This window comes from Anser brachyrhynchus (genome assembly GCF_964034855.1).
Source record: "Anser brachyrhynchus genome assembly, chromosome: 12".
Taxonomy (NCBI): Eukaryota; Metazoa; Chordata; class Aves; order Anseriformes; family Anatidae; genus Anser; species Anser brachyrhynchus.
In genome coordinates this window covers 8,352,336-8,369,257 of record NC_137707.1, presented here as the reverse complement: position 1 = coordinate 8,369,257, position 16,922 = coordinate 8,352,336, and the positions used below count along the sequence as shown (strand labels likewise).

The 16,922-nt window shown below is 34.1% G+C and overlaps 1 protein-coding gene across 1 annotated transcript in view; it reads right to left on the bottom strand.

Annotated features, from left to right (window-relative positions):
• Positions 1-16,415, bottom strand: part of LOC308176731 (uncharacterized protein) — a 583,853-nt gene extending 567,438 nt beyond the window's left edge. Inside the window, exons 1-2 of the mRNA XM_080552863.1 lie at positions 15,802-16,415; positions 13,014-13,075 (exon numbers count right to left, since the gene is read on the bottom strand). The gene's annotated coding sequence lies outside the window, so the exon portion shown is untranslated. The remainder of the gene's footprint in view (positions 1-13,013; positions 13,076-15,801) is intronic.
• Between the last annotated feature and the right edge of the window lie 507 nt (positions 16,416-16,922).

The window sequence follows — 16,922 nt, the reverse complement described above, 5'->3', positions numbered from 1 at the left end:
AAAAAAAAAAACACATTTCAAAATGTTCACAGCAAGAAAGAGGTTAACTAACTTCTCTCCCACTCCCTATACTCCTGTATGGTTGCTCTGATGCAGCCAGGGAGGCAGGAAACTTGAACCTCTTGTACATATAACAGTCCAAGCACACTACTTGCTAATGCATGTCTTAAAGTTACTTGTGAATTAACTAACATACTTCCATCTCAGTCCTATTTAAATCTGAGGCCATGTATGCTAATTATGAAATCCTTCTTAAAATAAGCTGCTTTCAGCATGAGTGCGCCCTATACACACGTACCTTTTTGTGAGAAAGGACTAATTGCTTTCTGTGAACAGCAACCATGATTTCAACAACAGTTTTTGTTACATGGGGGCAATATGCAACTCTGTGCATCTAAGGTGAACAAGAAAGCAGCAAACTGAAGACAAATTTTTCCAGAGTTGATCCAACATATACAGCAATTTCTTCCTAATAAACTTTTAAGCACCTACATTGTATCCATTGAAAGCATTTATAGCAGTTTCCCACAAAACTTTTTTCCTTACTATTGACAGTGAAGCTTGGCATGCCTTTGAAAAATAAACTCTAGGAAACCACTAGTACCTCCTTCTCTTCAGGAAAATGAGGATACTGCCCTAGAGATTTCTCCCATAACACTATGTGTGTTTTTTTCTTTACTGCTTCCATCTCTTGGCTCCTCAAATAATAATAATAAAAAAAGATGGTTCTTTTCAAAGCATTTTTTCTTTTGTTTTCTAAAGTCTCTGCAATTTGAAAATATATACAAAAAAAAGTGCTGGGAATATACAGTCTACCATGTATTACTTACAGTTACTTTTGGCATGGACACCACCAGTACATTTCCTGTCATTGATCTGCATGTGCTCAAGTTCCCACTAAAATCAATGGAGGCTTCTCCAGGGAAGACAAAAAATAAAATCCAAAGCAGGAAACGGTCTTCTAATTAATAAACCTAAAGTTTATCACGTCTCCTATTAGTGAAACAGACCACTCTTTCAGAGAATATCAGAGAGATGTTAAGCTTACTGCCGTTCAGTATAAGCTTATGAATATGTTCATTTAAAATTGCCACAAATCCTGCTGCTGCTTTTCCCCACAGCTATCCTCCCAGAACATACAATGTAGGTTCATTATTTTCCCCTCCATTTCTGAACATACTGTTAGACTCTCTAGGCACCAGGTGACATCCTGAGTCTCATCCATCCTTCTCTCTGCTATTCATGACTGCTTTTCAACATGTTTTCTTCCTTGGATCAATCAGGGATGGAACAGCATTATTGCTAACAAGGCCTATCTAGGCAATCCATTTGGGAACAAAACATAATGGAGAAGAAACTTTAAACTGTACTTTTAATATTCAAACACCCACTTCTTCAGATCTGTCACAATGCTTAGGGGAGACTTAGGCGTAGATAATAAAAAAGTTTATTTCTTCAAGGTTTAGGAAGTTCTATTCTTTTTCTGCAGCACTATTATATGAATCAAATCATAGGCAGTGAAAAGAGTTTCTAAATTCCTGGGAAGAGGTAATAAAGTCATTACTTTTGTTACTACCTCACCTCACTCCATACATCACCTTGAAAGTAATTTAAGCTGTATCTAGTGATCTAAAGGATCATGAAACAGAACTTTACTTAGTGCTATATTTATATAAAATCTGCTGGTGGCATAAGATAAAGCTAGACGCAGAAAGGAGTCTAAATGGTCCTTAAACAATTCTCTATTTCTTTTCGTATATAACTTCAAAAATAAGTAAATACTTCCAGAGTCCTTGAAATGTTTGTGTTTTGTTTTTTTTTATTCCAGTTTGACAGATACTTCATTTTAAATTCTTCAAGTTAACAGCTAAAGCTCGTTCTAAGTATGCAGTGCTCTAGAATATGTCATGTAAGGCCAACAGCCCTGCTTCTGAAACGTGATTGCATCGTGAGATTCAATGATCATACTGATTCCTAATGAGATTCATAAGAATTCTAAACAAAGATAGCCTGGATTTATAAAAATCAGGAGACTTTCAGAAACATACAAAAGAGAAACACTTGTAGTCTTATGAAAGTAATATAGTGAACGAAGAAAATCATGGCCACTTCCTAGGTTCTTCAGGATGCAGAAGGTTAAGTTTATGAGAAAAATATTTATTCATTTCCTGTATGGTTTCATTCGATTTTGAATGCAATCTTGGCAGAACAGAAGGCAACTGTAGTTTACTACTGACTTGGGAAAAAACAGGAATCCATTCTATCTGGGAAAAAACACAAGTTTCTACTTGTGCATTTGTGTTTATTTGTTACACTATTTTGAAAAAGAAATGTTATAACAGTCTCTATAATTGCAATCTTTATATTAACTACTACATAACTCAGAAAGTGTCTCAATTGACACTAGCCTGCTATCTGCTATGAAAAGGGCTCATACTCATCAGATCTACTAAATGATTCATCATGTAAGAGGTTACATTGGCACAAATAGACATATCTGTAAGTAAGAGATAATATCAGAGAATTTAGCATGTTAACTATTCTTCAGAATCATATTGTTCAAAAATAGTTAAATATTCAGGATTGTTATATACTAATTTTTTACTGCGTTTAGTAGTTCCTTATGCCCATTTAGTATTTTTGGTGGTTTTACATGTGTGAGGTTATATATATTTATATTTTTATATGTGCTTTTAAAAATATAGCTTCCACAGAAATGTGTCACGTAGATGACAGTTTCAGCTACACTATTTTCATATTCTGTGCAACTGCAGAAATAGTTAGCATCAAATGACAGGGAAAGTCTTAAGGAAATCTGTATATCCTTTATGCAATAAAGCATAAAGTAATTGCAATGGAAATATAGTCTCTGATCTTGCAGACATTCCATTTCACCAGCATAACTTCCAAATAATTGGTTTTCATGTAAATGAAAGCCAGAGGAACTGGGAAACGAAAGTTCACATGGCCAGTTAGAGAACTGGATTTCATGAGAACTCTTAACCACAGATTATCCAGTTTCATTTCTACTTTGTAGGTAAAAGTCAAAAATAGGGATTAATCAAATACCATAAATTCATAATCTGTATAGAAGTATGCTTCAGCTATAAATTGTGTCTAGAACTATCTGTGATAACAGGATATCAAAACCCCATAAGCCAAGTAGATGCCTTATCTGGTAAACAAAGAAACTATCATCTCCTTCCTAAAATTTAAAAACTATCCGATTCTTAATAAATGCCTTTGTAAAATGGTTCACACTCTTCCATTAGCATCTTAGTTCTAATTATTGATCTTACCTATGTAACCGCTCCAGACATTTCCAACAAACGTGCTGAACCATGTAATACCAAAACCCCCAAGCTGCAACAGGTCGCTGAAGATAGTTACCCGATCTTACCACTTCTATAGTTACTGGTTCCATACAAAAGGCAAAAAAATTTGAGCTTAGTAGTGGAGAAGTGGGTGGGAGGGAGCTTCATAAAAAAATTTTTGCTTCTGACCCTCAGAGATACAGGCAGCTGTATGCCACATAGCCTTCAGAATTTTAAACAAAAAAATCACAATTATTAGTAGAAATATGGAATTCTCCTCAGACCACCTTCCACCAGTTTAATTTAAAATTTAAGCTACGACTATGTTTCTAAAAAAAAAAAAAAAAAGGAAAAAATGCATACATGGGAGAAAAAGCAGAACCTGCTTGTTTATTATATAGTGCAAATACTGCCTGGATCAGCAGGCACAGCTATTCTACTTCATAGAACGACAATTAAATACTTGATTTCTGATCGTGCCAAAGGCAACAGCAAGAGACAAGTTAGGAAGCACAAAATGCTAATAATATTGTTTCTAAAGAGCACACACATGATCATCCTCTAGCTGCGCAGTTTCTTACCTTTTAAGTTGTGTTTTCTGTCAGTCTGAAGTGAATCCAACTGCACAGCAGTAATAGCACTTTAGCAGTCACTTAGCAATCTAGCTGTGCCCACTTGGGAGAAGAGTTTCAACTTTCCAGAATGAAAAGTTGCTTATTGATCCAGGGGAATTTGTTGTGACTTTACTGTGCTGGCACATAAGGGGGAGCTTTAGCAATGTTATTTATATAGACAATTGATATATAAACCTGGAATTTTTCATTTAACCCCTCCCCCTCAAAAAAAGAGGGATTCAAAGTTGAAACCAAAATATTTTTGGTACTTCTGGAACATTTAAAGATGTCTGTAAAAGCTGTAAATACTATTTTCTTTGAAGGAAACGTAGAAATGAAAATTTTATAAAGAATTGTATAAATAAATAAAATATGAAACTATACAGCTAAGAGGAACTAAAGCAGATATTTTGAAGTACCTGGGAACTTGAATTGCATATAGTAATTTTTCCAGTTAGAAAACACAAACAGGTGAGTATTATGTTCAGATTCAAATCCTGATCAAGGGAAGAAAAATTTAAGAAAGAGACAAAAATAAATACATCCATTAAATTAATATTTATGTTGATGTTCTGTTTATTGAGGTTCCCCTTTTAGTTATAGGGCAAGTAACAATATGTTTGTTTACCCATATGCATATTTAATCATAGAATATCTCAGGTTGGAAGGGACCTTAGAGCTCATCTTGTTCCAACCACCCTGCCCTTGGCAGGGATGCTAATATATTGTACGTATATATATTTATATACACTGCTGTATGACAGTTTAACATAAATATATGAAAGCCAAACCAGCATGATTTTAAAAATCGGGTACATACAGAAGTGTGTTTAATAGCACCAAGTATTTGCAGCCTTGTAGTAAATCTATTTGCATACTAATGAAGTTGAAAGCCAGATGCCACTAATTACAACCTATCCACTCTGTCCAACATACCACTAAAACAGTCATGAGTGGACCTCTTAATTCCATTATGCAAATGATACATAAGTACAGAAATAAATTCTAAGTAGTGGCATCTAAAGCAGGAAGTGAATTATTAAATATAGCCAACAAATGAAAATTAAAAGTTATTTTTCAGCACTAGGTTAGTCATTGCTAAATAAACATAGGAAAACCAATGTTTTTTTTTCTGGTGTTAGTTATAGCAATGTACTAGAGATTTTATTCTTTAAGACACATTAACCAGTCTTTCCAGAAAGACACCACCACTGTGGGTCTGATGCAGAGTACACTGAAGAAGTTTTAAGTAACTGTTTTGATCAGTAGACAACTAAAGAACTAGTTCTCAAATAGTCAAAGTATAGAATCAGTGTAAAAAGCCCTGTTATCTCTTAGGGTAACAGTTTGAGAGAAGATACATAATATTTGTTCTACAGTTTGTGGCTATGACAAATAGTCGCTAACCACTGCAAATAATTGTGTTTCACATGCAACTCAATGTCATGCAAAACAGGAAGCATATAAGCTCTTCCAAGATCACTAAAAATTCACTGTTCAGGTTTTGGTTTTGTCTTTCATCTTCACAGAAAGAAATGCAATTGGACAGGTGCACTTCACAAAGTTCCCTAGAACATTCATTTTAAAAGTGGAAACAAAACCCCAAATTTTTCTGACTTCGTTTTTAAGGTTACAGTAGTAAAAAGATTGTTGTTAACAGACTAACAGAGCAAAGTATAAGAAGTGCTTAATTAACAAATGCATATCACCATTTTAGGACTGCTATGTTGAAGGATTTAAAATAATGAGTATTAATAAAAGGAGAAAGTTGTAAAAACATCCTGCTTATTCTCATCTTTTAATAAAGACAAGCAGAAAATAATCTGGTTTTCATCTAATTCTGTCTGGTTTTAATCAGAGTTTTCACTGTAGTATACCCTGTAATATAAAAACACATCTAATAAGAGAGAGGTTTCCCCAACTGCAGCAAGAAAAATGACTAGAAAAATGGACTAGAACTATCACCTCTGCAAATATTAGAATTAGTGAGTTATAAAAATCAGAATGTTATTTGTTCCTTTATTATAAATTATTATCTGTCGTCCAATAAACATGATGCAAACTTTAAGGACCTGAGTGAAAGACTTATTTCCACAATCATTTAGTAGTCTATTATACCTTCTTGGCATAACACTCCTTAGGCATTTGGTTTGCTTTACCTTCGTTCTGGAAGGAAAATATCATTTGTTGTTATACCCATGGCATATAGCATATACTCATTCATTTACCTTAAGACCCTTTTTTTGATGACCTCCAGAGTTATGTTCTAGAAGCATCAGGGTGATCAAGCATAATCCAAAATTTTTATTATGTTTATGATGGGCCAGAGATTTTTTTTCAGGATATATTACATCTTGAGGTACCTCTTAAGTGTTTAAATGGATACAACTTCTCTGATTTTGAAAGTGATCATAAAGCAGTAATTCACAATAATTTGCTTGGTAGCTTTTAAGTTGTGGTACATTGTGATATGTGTTGACAATTCTGTATGAAACTGTCTTAATGCAGTACTAGTCCAATTTTAAGAGATTACCTTTTTGAAGTTGTTAATGAAACATTCTGATCTACCAGATTTACATTTAACTGAAAAAATTTTCTCACTAGCAGCTTTAGTATGTTTTAATTTGCTCATTGTTTGGAGATTATTGACATGTTTCTCAGAACTGATGGCATCTAGTGGAAAAAAACAAAGCAGAGGGAAAATTACTTTAGTGTGAATTCCTTCACTATATAGCTTTCTAGGTTTTAATTTTATTTTTATGCTTTTTTTTGCATCTTCGTATGCTATGTGAAGGTCAAGTTTGCACATACAGTATTAAAGGCTTTAGGAGGTTTCCAATTACACCAGTGACATTTTATATGGTATTCTAAGTACTTTTCAACTACAGAGCTTTCTGAGTTCATATTTTCATCTTTATCAAAAGAAATTATAGCCATCACACAATATGTTCTGTTGTATAGAACATTTTAAAAATGGATTTGACCTAAACTACTAAAAGTCTTCCTTTCTATCTAGGTTACAATTAGAGAGCTGACATCTGAGAAGCAATATTGCATCCAAATATATCAGCCAATAATAAGATACTCTGTTAGGACAAAATACTCAGTTTGTCCCTTCTAACTATTCTGTCGTTGACATGAATACCACTCCAGGTCCCTCCTGCCTGCACTGCAGATCCAGGTACAGTTGTGTATTTGGAACAACAGCAAATTTACTGACTTAATTCAGACTTTGAGGAAGGAACACAGAGCCATATAACACCCAGATATGTTACTTGCTTCACCTTTTCACCTTTCTTTTTTCCCCCCAGCCAAGAAACTCCACTTTACCACCTTCATCCCTCCCTTAAAAAAAAAAAAAAAAAACAAAAAACAAAAAACTCATGCTTGTTTGTGGTGCCACAAGCCAGTGTAATCCACCTGCTGCACGTCTCATAGTTTCCTAAGTGCTCACGAGTGAATTTTGCAGGATAAAAAAAAACAAATTGAGCTGCTGTTTCTCTAATATAAATAGAGAAACTTGGACATTCAAAGGTAAAAGACTCATCTAGTATTCCACAAGAAATTAAAAAAACAAACCCTGTCACCAGTATATACTGGAAATATATATTTCCAGTATATATATACTGGAAATATATATTATTATTATATATATACACACACACACATATGGAAATATATATTTCCAGTATATACTGGAAATATCAAGCAATTTGATTGACAGTTTTCAGGCAAGGGAAGCAGAGCTTAGTAATTTTTTATAATTCATTTCTACTGCAAAACACTATAGTAAGAAATAGTAGCTGAAACTTTAAGTATAAACACAGTGGTCTTAAAAAGCAAAGTTGCTGTACTGTTCCATAAAAAATACCCAAGACGATAAATAGCTCAACCCATAACAAGAAAGTACTAGAACATTCACTTTATAGAACTAGTCAAGTGACACAAGATTCATTAATTACTTCCATTTGATGTTTTCATATGCTATAATTGACTGCAGATAGAATGTCAAAGGCGTACAAGAAAAGCAAAAGTTACACCCAAGACATGACTATCATTTTTAAGATAATACAGGTACAAATACAATCTTTATCTCAATAGTTTTGAGAACTTGCACTACTATTCCCAAAAAGGGCTGAAGTCATTCAAAATGATTTTCTACACAAAGTGGAGGCAGTCTGAACTGAGTGACTTCAGAGAACTTAGTAAGTAATTGTATTTTGTACTTACAAGCTAGGGTGTGTTGGGGCTTGGTATTAAAAAAAAAGGAAAAATCCTTTTATATACCTGGCACATTTTAACTGATCACAGAAGTGGCCTAAAGCTATGAGACCTTTGCAAACTGTTACTCACAATAATCAAAAATGTTTGTGTGAGCTGCAAAAACACTGCAAGATCAAGTTGTCCTCAGAAACATACAAAGGACGCTATAATTACCTGCCACTGAATGAGCTTAGTTATTTCCTTCACATTTAAGAATCAAAATCTATGTAACACTTAAGATTGTTCCTCTTATAACAATGCTACAGTAGGAACTCACAGGCCTGTAAGTTCTTAAGCATTATGCAACAACACCAATATGAAGATGTGTTCTAAACAAGAGCATGTATGTTGGGATAAAGAAGGCAGGACTGTTGTCCCATCTGTTCCAGTAGCTCAGCAGTAGTGTGATACTCAGAAGTAAACATTACTTCTTATCAAAACAGGACTCTCGTACAGAATAGTTCTTTATGAATTCTATTTAAAATGGCTTGCAATACTGCAGAAAAATGGTATTTGCAGTTGTCACAGTCTACTTCATGCACAGCACCACAGATATCACACTGTGAATTATGGAGTTTATGACCATAAGCATTTCTGATATCCCAATTCATGACCAGGATTTTACTCTGCCCTCTTACTTATCCATTAAAAAATGATAAAAATCTCTTCCCCACTCAGACAAGCAACTGTTCCTTATTGCAAACAGATAGCAATGTTTCTAAACTCATTATAATGAAGCCAAACTATGTTATGTGACAGATTACTCAAGTACTCTTATGAACTATGGACTTTTATCTTCTCCGCTATCGGGTCAAGAAGTTGCTTGCAATACAGGTTCTTAATTAGATTTTTATTGGAAAATTTATATCGCTACCCTTTGCATTTAAGTTTGAGCAGATGAATACAGAGATTTTCACACCAATTTTCTTTTAACTAACTACAGGTCTATGTTCTTTTTCTTCAAACTTAATTAACTGTACTTACTGAAGACTAAAGCTTGGAGAAGCTTAATTTCAAACGGCACTGAAGACAACGTATAGAGTCCTCAAAATCCTAAAACATGGAAGCCTGGAACCAGATATTTAAGGAACAAAAAAAATTGTGTTATATATATTCCTCTCAGACTACAGTCAATGATCTGGTTGAGCTCTGTTTTTGTTCTTTCTGCTTACTGTCGTCATTCAACTTATCTAAACAATATCAAATCACTTTTACACTGAAAAAAAAAACTTTTTGGCCTCTCATTCTGACATTTAAAAAATTAAGAGAAGATGTGCATTATTAGTCTAGAGACTCAAGAAGAAGCGGCGGGCCATGAAATTTCTGGAAACAGTAGGCGATACTACTAGCTGATGGTCTTTTTGTCATTGTCTCTAAGTTTGATATTTTTGAGCAATTATAAACTAGTTTTGCCATATCTGATATAGATGCTTTGCTACTCATCTTGAAAGCAGCAAAAGAAATACCACCAAAAAAAGGAGTGAAGTTCATTGCAGTTTTCTAAGCAACCTGACAATACTCAGTGCTAATATACTAATATGTAGGTCATAACACAATGAACACATATCTTGCCTTCCCCCTGCCCATGCTCAGAAGTTAGATCTCCCTATCATCTGGGTAAAAGATGAACACACTAGTATTTACGTGGATGATTCACTATGAAAAGTTTTATCTGTTTACATCCAGAGGTAGGTACTCTTTGTGCTTTGAAGTTGCAGTGCTTCTGTGTTACGTAATGAGTCTTCATAGCACCAAAAAAAAATATGTATTTGAAACAAAAAAATGGTTTATTACATGCGACTTTATACAGTAGTAAGGGGAAATCCGATCTCAAAACAATTTTCTGAAACCAAAAAGAAAAAAATGCAACTGCTAAGAAAGCAATCAGACTTTATGCTACCTGTCTTGATTTTTAATAGAGATAGCTGTATCTCTCTCAAGACAATTTGATACTGGATATAATCCCCCCCCCCCCCCCCCCAAAAAAAAAAACAAACTTTAAAGCATCTCTTTCAGAATTTAAAAATAAAGTCATTTACATTTAAGATATGCAAGGAAGAAAAACATATGTATTGAAGATCTATTTCAATCTATAAGATTGAAAATCTATTTCCTTGCTTCTATGCATACAAAAATGAATGGTACCAATACACCTAAGAAATCAGTATTCATAATTATTCCTCATATTTCAGTAGTTTTTTTCTCTACCAGAAAGCATAGAAAAGCATCATTTTTTTTGCATCTTCCTTTGAAGATAACTACTAAACCTTGAGATATTATTTGTTCGTATGCCACTAACATGAAAGCTAAAATTATTTGCAATCACAGGTCACTGAAAATATAGAAAAGCATCAGAAAGTCAAGAAAACACAATGGTGCTGTTGTTTCACATTAACACATACCTTACTTGACCATATAAATTACTACTAACTAGCATTACTGGAGAAAAACATTTAAATTTAAAGAAGTTTGAATTCTGTTTGTACCTATGACCTTCAGAAAAGAATGGCCTGTAATAGTTTCAGTTTAAGAATCATTAAAAAATACTGTTTTCATTTCCATGAAATAAAACCTTTCAAGTCTTACTTGCTTCTGTAATTCCATGTACTATCTGAAATAGTAAAATATCTGGGAAGTTACGTTAGATGTTATTGCTCAGACGCATCACAATCACTAGTTTGAACGGAATGCCTCTTTCCATTTCAGAAATCTGATTTACCTTAATGTTTAATCATATGACATTCATAACAATGTAGTAAGTAAAATAAATAAATCAGGCTTCAAAGGCATAAAACTTTACTTACTAATATTCTACAAACCAGATTCATCTGAAAAGATTATTTACTAAATGTGTATATTTTTACTTTTTTTTTTTATTCAGTTCTTCCTAGTCCATTCTTCATGCACATGAAAGTACATCAGAATATAAGAATGCAGATACTGTAGCTCAGCTGCAAGAAACTGCAAGCTATGATTATATAGACATCTAAAAACAGGGAAGGAATGATCAAGTTCTTTACTGGGAAAAAAAGTTAGGCATGTATTGACCTTTTGGTAAAGATCCATTCTTCAAGAGGGAGATTTTTTTTTTTTTATATATATCCACCAAAAAAATGTCATTCTAAAAGGACAAGTATGAATAAAAACAGTCTTGAACAGCGTAAGGCAACAGTAATTTTTGTTACCTACCCTGGTAACTTATCCAAGACTTAGTAGTTTCACCTGAAGTACAGCAGTAGAAAATTTTCTACTAGACCTGCTCAGCCTAAGTTTAAAGGCTTCTGGACTTCATTATAATTCTTCAAGCTGTTTTTCCAAAAGTAGCATACTATTACCATACCCGTCAATGGAAGACCATAAATACATTGAGTTGTTCCCTTACCAAAAGGGAAATGTAAACACATACTTTTCTTGTGGAGCTTAATTCAACAGAGCAACTCTCAGACCAAAGACTGAGACTGTCTTAGATTGAGACTTTTAAACAGAGGTACATGGGTTAGCAAAGATACAGTGAAAATGGCTAATGACTTCCACAGCAAACAGAAGTAGCACTTAACTTCTGATCTCAAGGTAATTAAATTTATTAGAAATGCAGATTTGAAGCCTTCAAGCCTAATATAACCCAGTAAATGCAAAGCCTTCCAATCAGTGCAAGTCAGGCATCCGCATGTCTTCACATTACTGAGTCAATGCTACTTTCAGCATTTGTATTTTTTTTTTTGTATTTGTATTATAAAATAACACACACAAGCCTGATTCTGCTCAAAGTATCTCAGGCAAAACTACCTGACAGTGTTTACTTTCTGCAAAAGTGATTACTACTTTTTGTCACTAAAATAAAGCTCTGTAGGAAATCTCCTTACCAGTCAATAAAAGATAATCATGGATACTGAGAGAAGGAGAGCACTGAAAGTACAAAAATATGTAAAATTCTTCTGCAGATGAGTATAACTGGAAAATAATGAAGTGTAAAGCGAGATTATGAATATACATGAAAAAAGTTCTCACACACACCCTTCCCATCAGTGGTGTAAAAAAACTTATCACCAGTCACTATAACATGCTACAGATCACAGAGCTGGAATCTACCCATTTCAGCTTTCCATACTCACTGACCTCTGAAGTAAACACTAGAGAGACTAACTTAAGTGATTGAAATAGAACTCTAAATACATGCATAGCAGAAACTGTTTTTATGTGCTCTTTTATTCGACAGGCAGTCCTAGTAATTTTTAACTCAATTGCTTTTATTCAACATAATAGGCCTTCATGACTATGTAAGTTGCTAAAATATGTAAGTTCTTAACACAAAATTGAACTGTACATTACATAATCATCTTGTTCCAGTTATAGTTAGAACTGACACTTACAGTGCAGTATGGTTCCACACCTTTCTCAAGTGGCATAGCAACTCTTAACTCATGTTCTTTATTCTGAATTCTATTAGCAGCAATGAAACTTGGAAAGAAGTAATGATTACTTAATCATACACTTGTTGATTAACTCTAAACTAGATTAATTAAATGGTAATTAAGATTTTCTTTTGTAGACTTAAGTACTCTAACACCTAGAATATCTACTTGCAAGCTATTAGACCTAAATAGAATTACCTGCATTAAGCAAAAAAGCTATTTTCTATACATACATTAATGTATGAATATGCAGAATTACAATGCCAATTACATGAAAGAACGTAAACATATCAAAGTCCGTGACAAACACATCCAGCAAACTAGATATTAGTAACCCATTCTAGAATGTTTACATGGTATTTTAAAAATCACAAGGAAGTTCATGTGAATATTTAAGAACATACACTTACGTGCAAGAATGACATGTTTAGTGTCTATTTTAAAGTGATCTAATGACTTCCAAGATCATCTCCTGGTAATAGGAAAAAAACCAAACAAACAAAACTAAAGCAACGACAGTATTTATCTAGTCTGTAAGAAGAACATTCAGGTTCCATGACTTGGTTGTGTAGAGAACTCATCACCTAAAACTATAGTTAGTTGCTCAACTAGGAGCTAACATCCTACCAGCATACAGCTCACGAATGTGAATTAGCCTGCACATTCTGTTTTTAACTGAGTATCTTAAGAGAGATTGATGCTGAAAAGTCAGTATTTTGCAAATATGACAGATATTCAAACATCTAATTTTGTCTCCGAACTACAAAAATAGCAACACATCAGCAATGAATGCAAATATGTAATTAAACACCCATCAGTGGTGTAACTGCTACTTAAAAAAAACCACACTTGTTTCCTCTGTCACTTACAACTTCTTGGTTTCCTCAGATAAGCGGAAGGTCTGCTGCCTCCCATTTGATCTGAACTTGATTCTTTTAAGGAGTAATTATTCATATTATAGCAATGCCTGATTTAGAAGCAATGAACTCTTCACATCACCCGACAGGCAAGAGGGGAAAGAAAGAACTGACAAGGTTTGCTTTGGCTTCCTTAACAGCATAATTTCATTTTCCGAGTTCAAGGACCTAATTTTGTTGAGGTACAGCATATTACATTTAGAAAAACTAACAAACAGCTTTTTTCCCCCCCAAGTGTCCAGGAACAACTTCTTCCTCAACTCACACAAAAATTCATATTGAAACAAATTTTTGACTTCTCATATTAAGACTAAAACAGTATGCTTATGACTACTTGGAATTATATTATGACAACAAACTGTGTACACTGGACAATAGCATTGAGGCATTATAGTATTGCCATTATTACCACTTGAAAACTCTTAGATTAAGCCAATAATTGATCATACATGTACTATACAAAGGTGAAAAAAGATGCAGAAGTGGAAAAGTAATGCAGAGGAGGATATAAAATTGCAACTGTTATTCAGTTGCCAGTGGGTAATAAGAATCTATCCCCTTAATTACTGCATATAGAATTTCCTAGTTCAGTTTAAGGTACACCAATCATTACTGTATTGCATTGCCAATCGACACTGTACATCCTCTGCTGTGATACTGTTGGAAGTGTGGCATCCGTAGGTTTCTTCATGATGACTATTTACACATGCCTGAGGATACCAGGGTTTGGCATTCAATCCCTTCATATTTTATAATCTATCAGAGCCATTTCCATAATAATCTATCCTATTGATACTGCCTTGATACTGTTAACAGTATAGTTCAACTTAATCATCTCATCAAAAAACATTAAGAACTCAGAAAGCATAGTTTCACATAAGGTATTTCACTTCTAATGTGGTTTTATAGCTCTGGTTTGTATTCCTCATTCCCTGACATTTTGCATGTCATCTGGTTAGTTTCCTCAGGGAAGGTAAATCAACCTCACTCTTGGAGTGCAAGCTTCCTAATAAATTAAAAAAATATATCTTTGTTTGAGAGCAAAAGTATTGTACAGTTGTTATGGTAACTGGATTTTAAAGAGAAGTACATAGCTTTGAGGGGCATCTGTTTAATTCCCAAACAAATCCTTCACCCCAGCTGTCCTCAAAGGAATGATTTTAAGTCAGTCTCTTGCAAGATGCAAAGAGTGACTTCCAGCTGAGAAGCTTAGCACAGCTCCCACTGACTCAATGAAAGGGGTGATCCCTTTATTTCAGCTGGAAGAGTTGCTGTTTATATGAACCACATGAGTTCTTACTTACAACTCAGTTCTGTTACTGCAAAGGGTGAATACATTGGAAGTCCAGCAGCGGCAGCACTCAGTGATTACATAGTGCTATAGAGCTTAACTGTACTTGGCAGAAACACCCTTGTCTCTTCCTGGACATACATACAAGAGTAAGTTTTAGTGCAGGTATAAGGTGCTGTACAGATACGCAAAAAGGAGTATGCATAAATGGAAATCTACTTGGCAAGTACAGCAGTAGTATGGGGGCAGAGACACAGGAACAGCAAATCAGAAGATGCTGCCCATGGATGCAACCATACCATCAGAATCTGTGAAAGGAGTTTTAATATGAAGTTGTGAACTAAGAATTTAAGTTCTTTCATATTTTTAAAAAGGCTGCTAATACTTGAATCAGCCATAATATGCAACATTGACTTACAGGTGCAGGGTTCCCCCACATCCCAAACACCCCTTCCTTCTTCCTGAAGATGCAGCACTTGCATATGCATCATGCATACACAAAAAGACAAAATTACGAATGAATATCCATACTAGTGAGAAGCTATACAATGCCCAGTAGTTTTGTATAAATAAGGCCATCAAACAGCCAAAACAATCATCCGACAACTCAGAACTACAACCAAAGAGTCAGGTAAGACTGCTAATGTGATACACAGCTATACAAATTAATTCTTTCAAAGACATTTACCATCCAGCACAGAGTTAAATAATGCAACTGTGACTAAGTGACTCAATATGCCAAGAATCAAGCATTAGAATAGGTAACTGTTGCTGAAGCTAATATCTCTAAGACTTTTACTGAATTAGATCCAAAAACAAGTTTAAAAGACTGGATGGGTTGAGAAAGGGTAAAATACTATATCTAAATTTCTGTAATCTGGGATAGAAAAAGATATCCAGAGTCAACTAAAACAAAGAGTTCAAAATGAAAGACTTTTAAATAATACATCACATTTTAGCTGTTAAAAACACACATACTTCTTCACTCACCTGATTGCATAAATGTAACTTTTGTTTGTATTTAAGTCTTAATAAATGCAATCCTTAGTTATAACAAAACATCAGTATTTCATACCGATAGAAGCAGAAGAGAAACAACACATAGGAATAAGCACAGTAGAATTCATTATTTATATGATTGCTCCATGCTCACTTCCTTTTATTTATTTTAAGTGTCTTTCTGTTTTCAAGGCTGATTTGAAAGATTGGAATCAGATGGCTGTTTATACACATGAAAAACATCTTCAAAAATCTCTAGGTTATATCTAGTTTATAAACACTGCCAACTTTCTGCACCTGTATTGAATCAAGACAGTTTATAAAGGATGAATTGTATGTTCACAGATGCATCTTAACATTAAAGTCCATTTTATTTACATGACCCTGGAGCCTTGTCCAAACAAGCTCACTTGAGCTTTACCCAGATGGTGGCCATTTGCTTGGGCTTCATTTATTACTATTCCCATAAGTTAAGGCAGGCAGCCAACTGGCAGGGAATCACAGACTTTTGCTGCAGGGATTATGTCTTCATCTTTGCATGGAAAATAAAGCAATGACAGTTATAAAAGTGCTAATGTTTGCATCACTTTCTTGCTTAACCTACTGTGTAGATGCTTCTTTTGTGCCTGAAAACAATGTAAACGTACATTAATAAACAGCCACGAAAAAAATGCAGCAAGAGCAGAAAGGAGTTGACCTGAATTAACAGTATACTAGTATTGCAATCTAAAGTCTAAAATATATCTTCAAACCTGAAAAGAGTCAGGTTACAGTGGGATAGAAGGTAAAATATCAGAGACCAGGATGCTATGAAAATATAAAGCAATTTTGCAGCACGTTCATGCTGAATTAGATTAATATGAAGCTTTCTTACTGAAAAATAAGGTATTTTGATAACATTATTAAACAGATGTATGAATATGTTAGTGTTTATTTAAAATGTCACAAGGCATTTTATTCTGTATCTTAGCATATATGCAACAAAAGACTGGTGCTACCTGCAAGAAACTTACATGCTAAACTAGAACTTTTTACTAGTGCGTAATCTGACTTATCTGTGACAATAAAATGTTACTTATTTCTCTAAGAGATTCATATATTTGCTTATTATA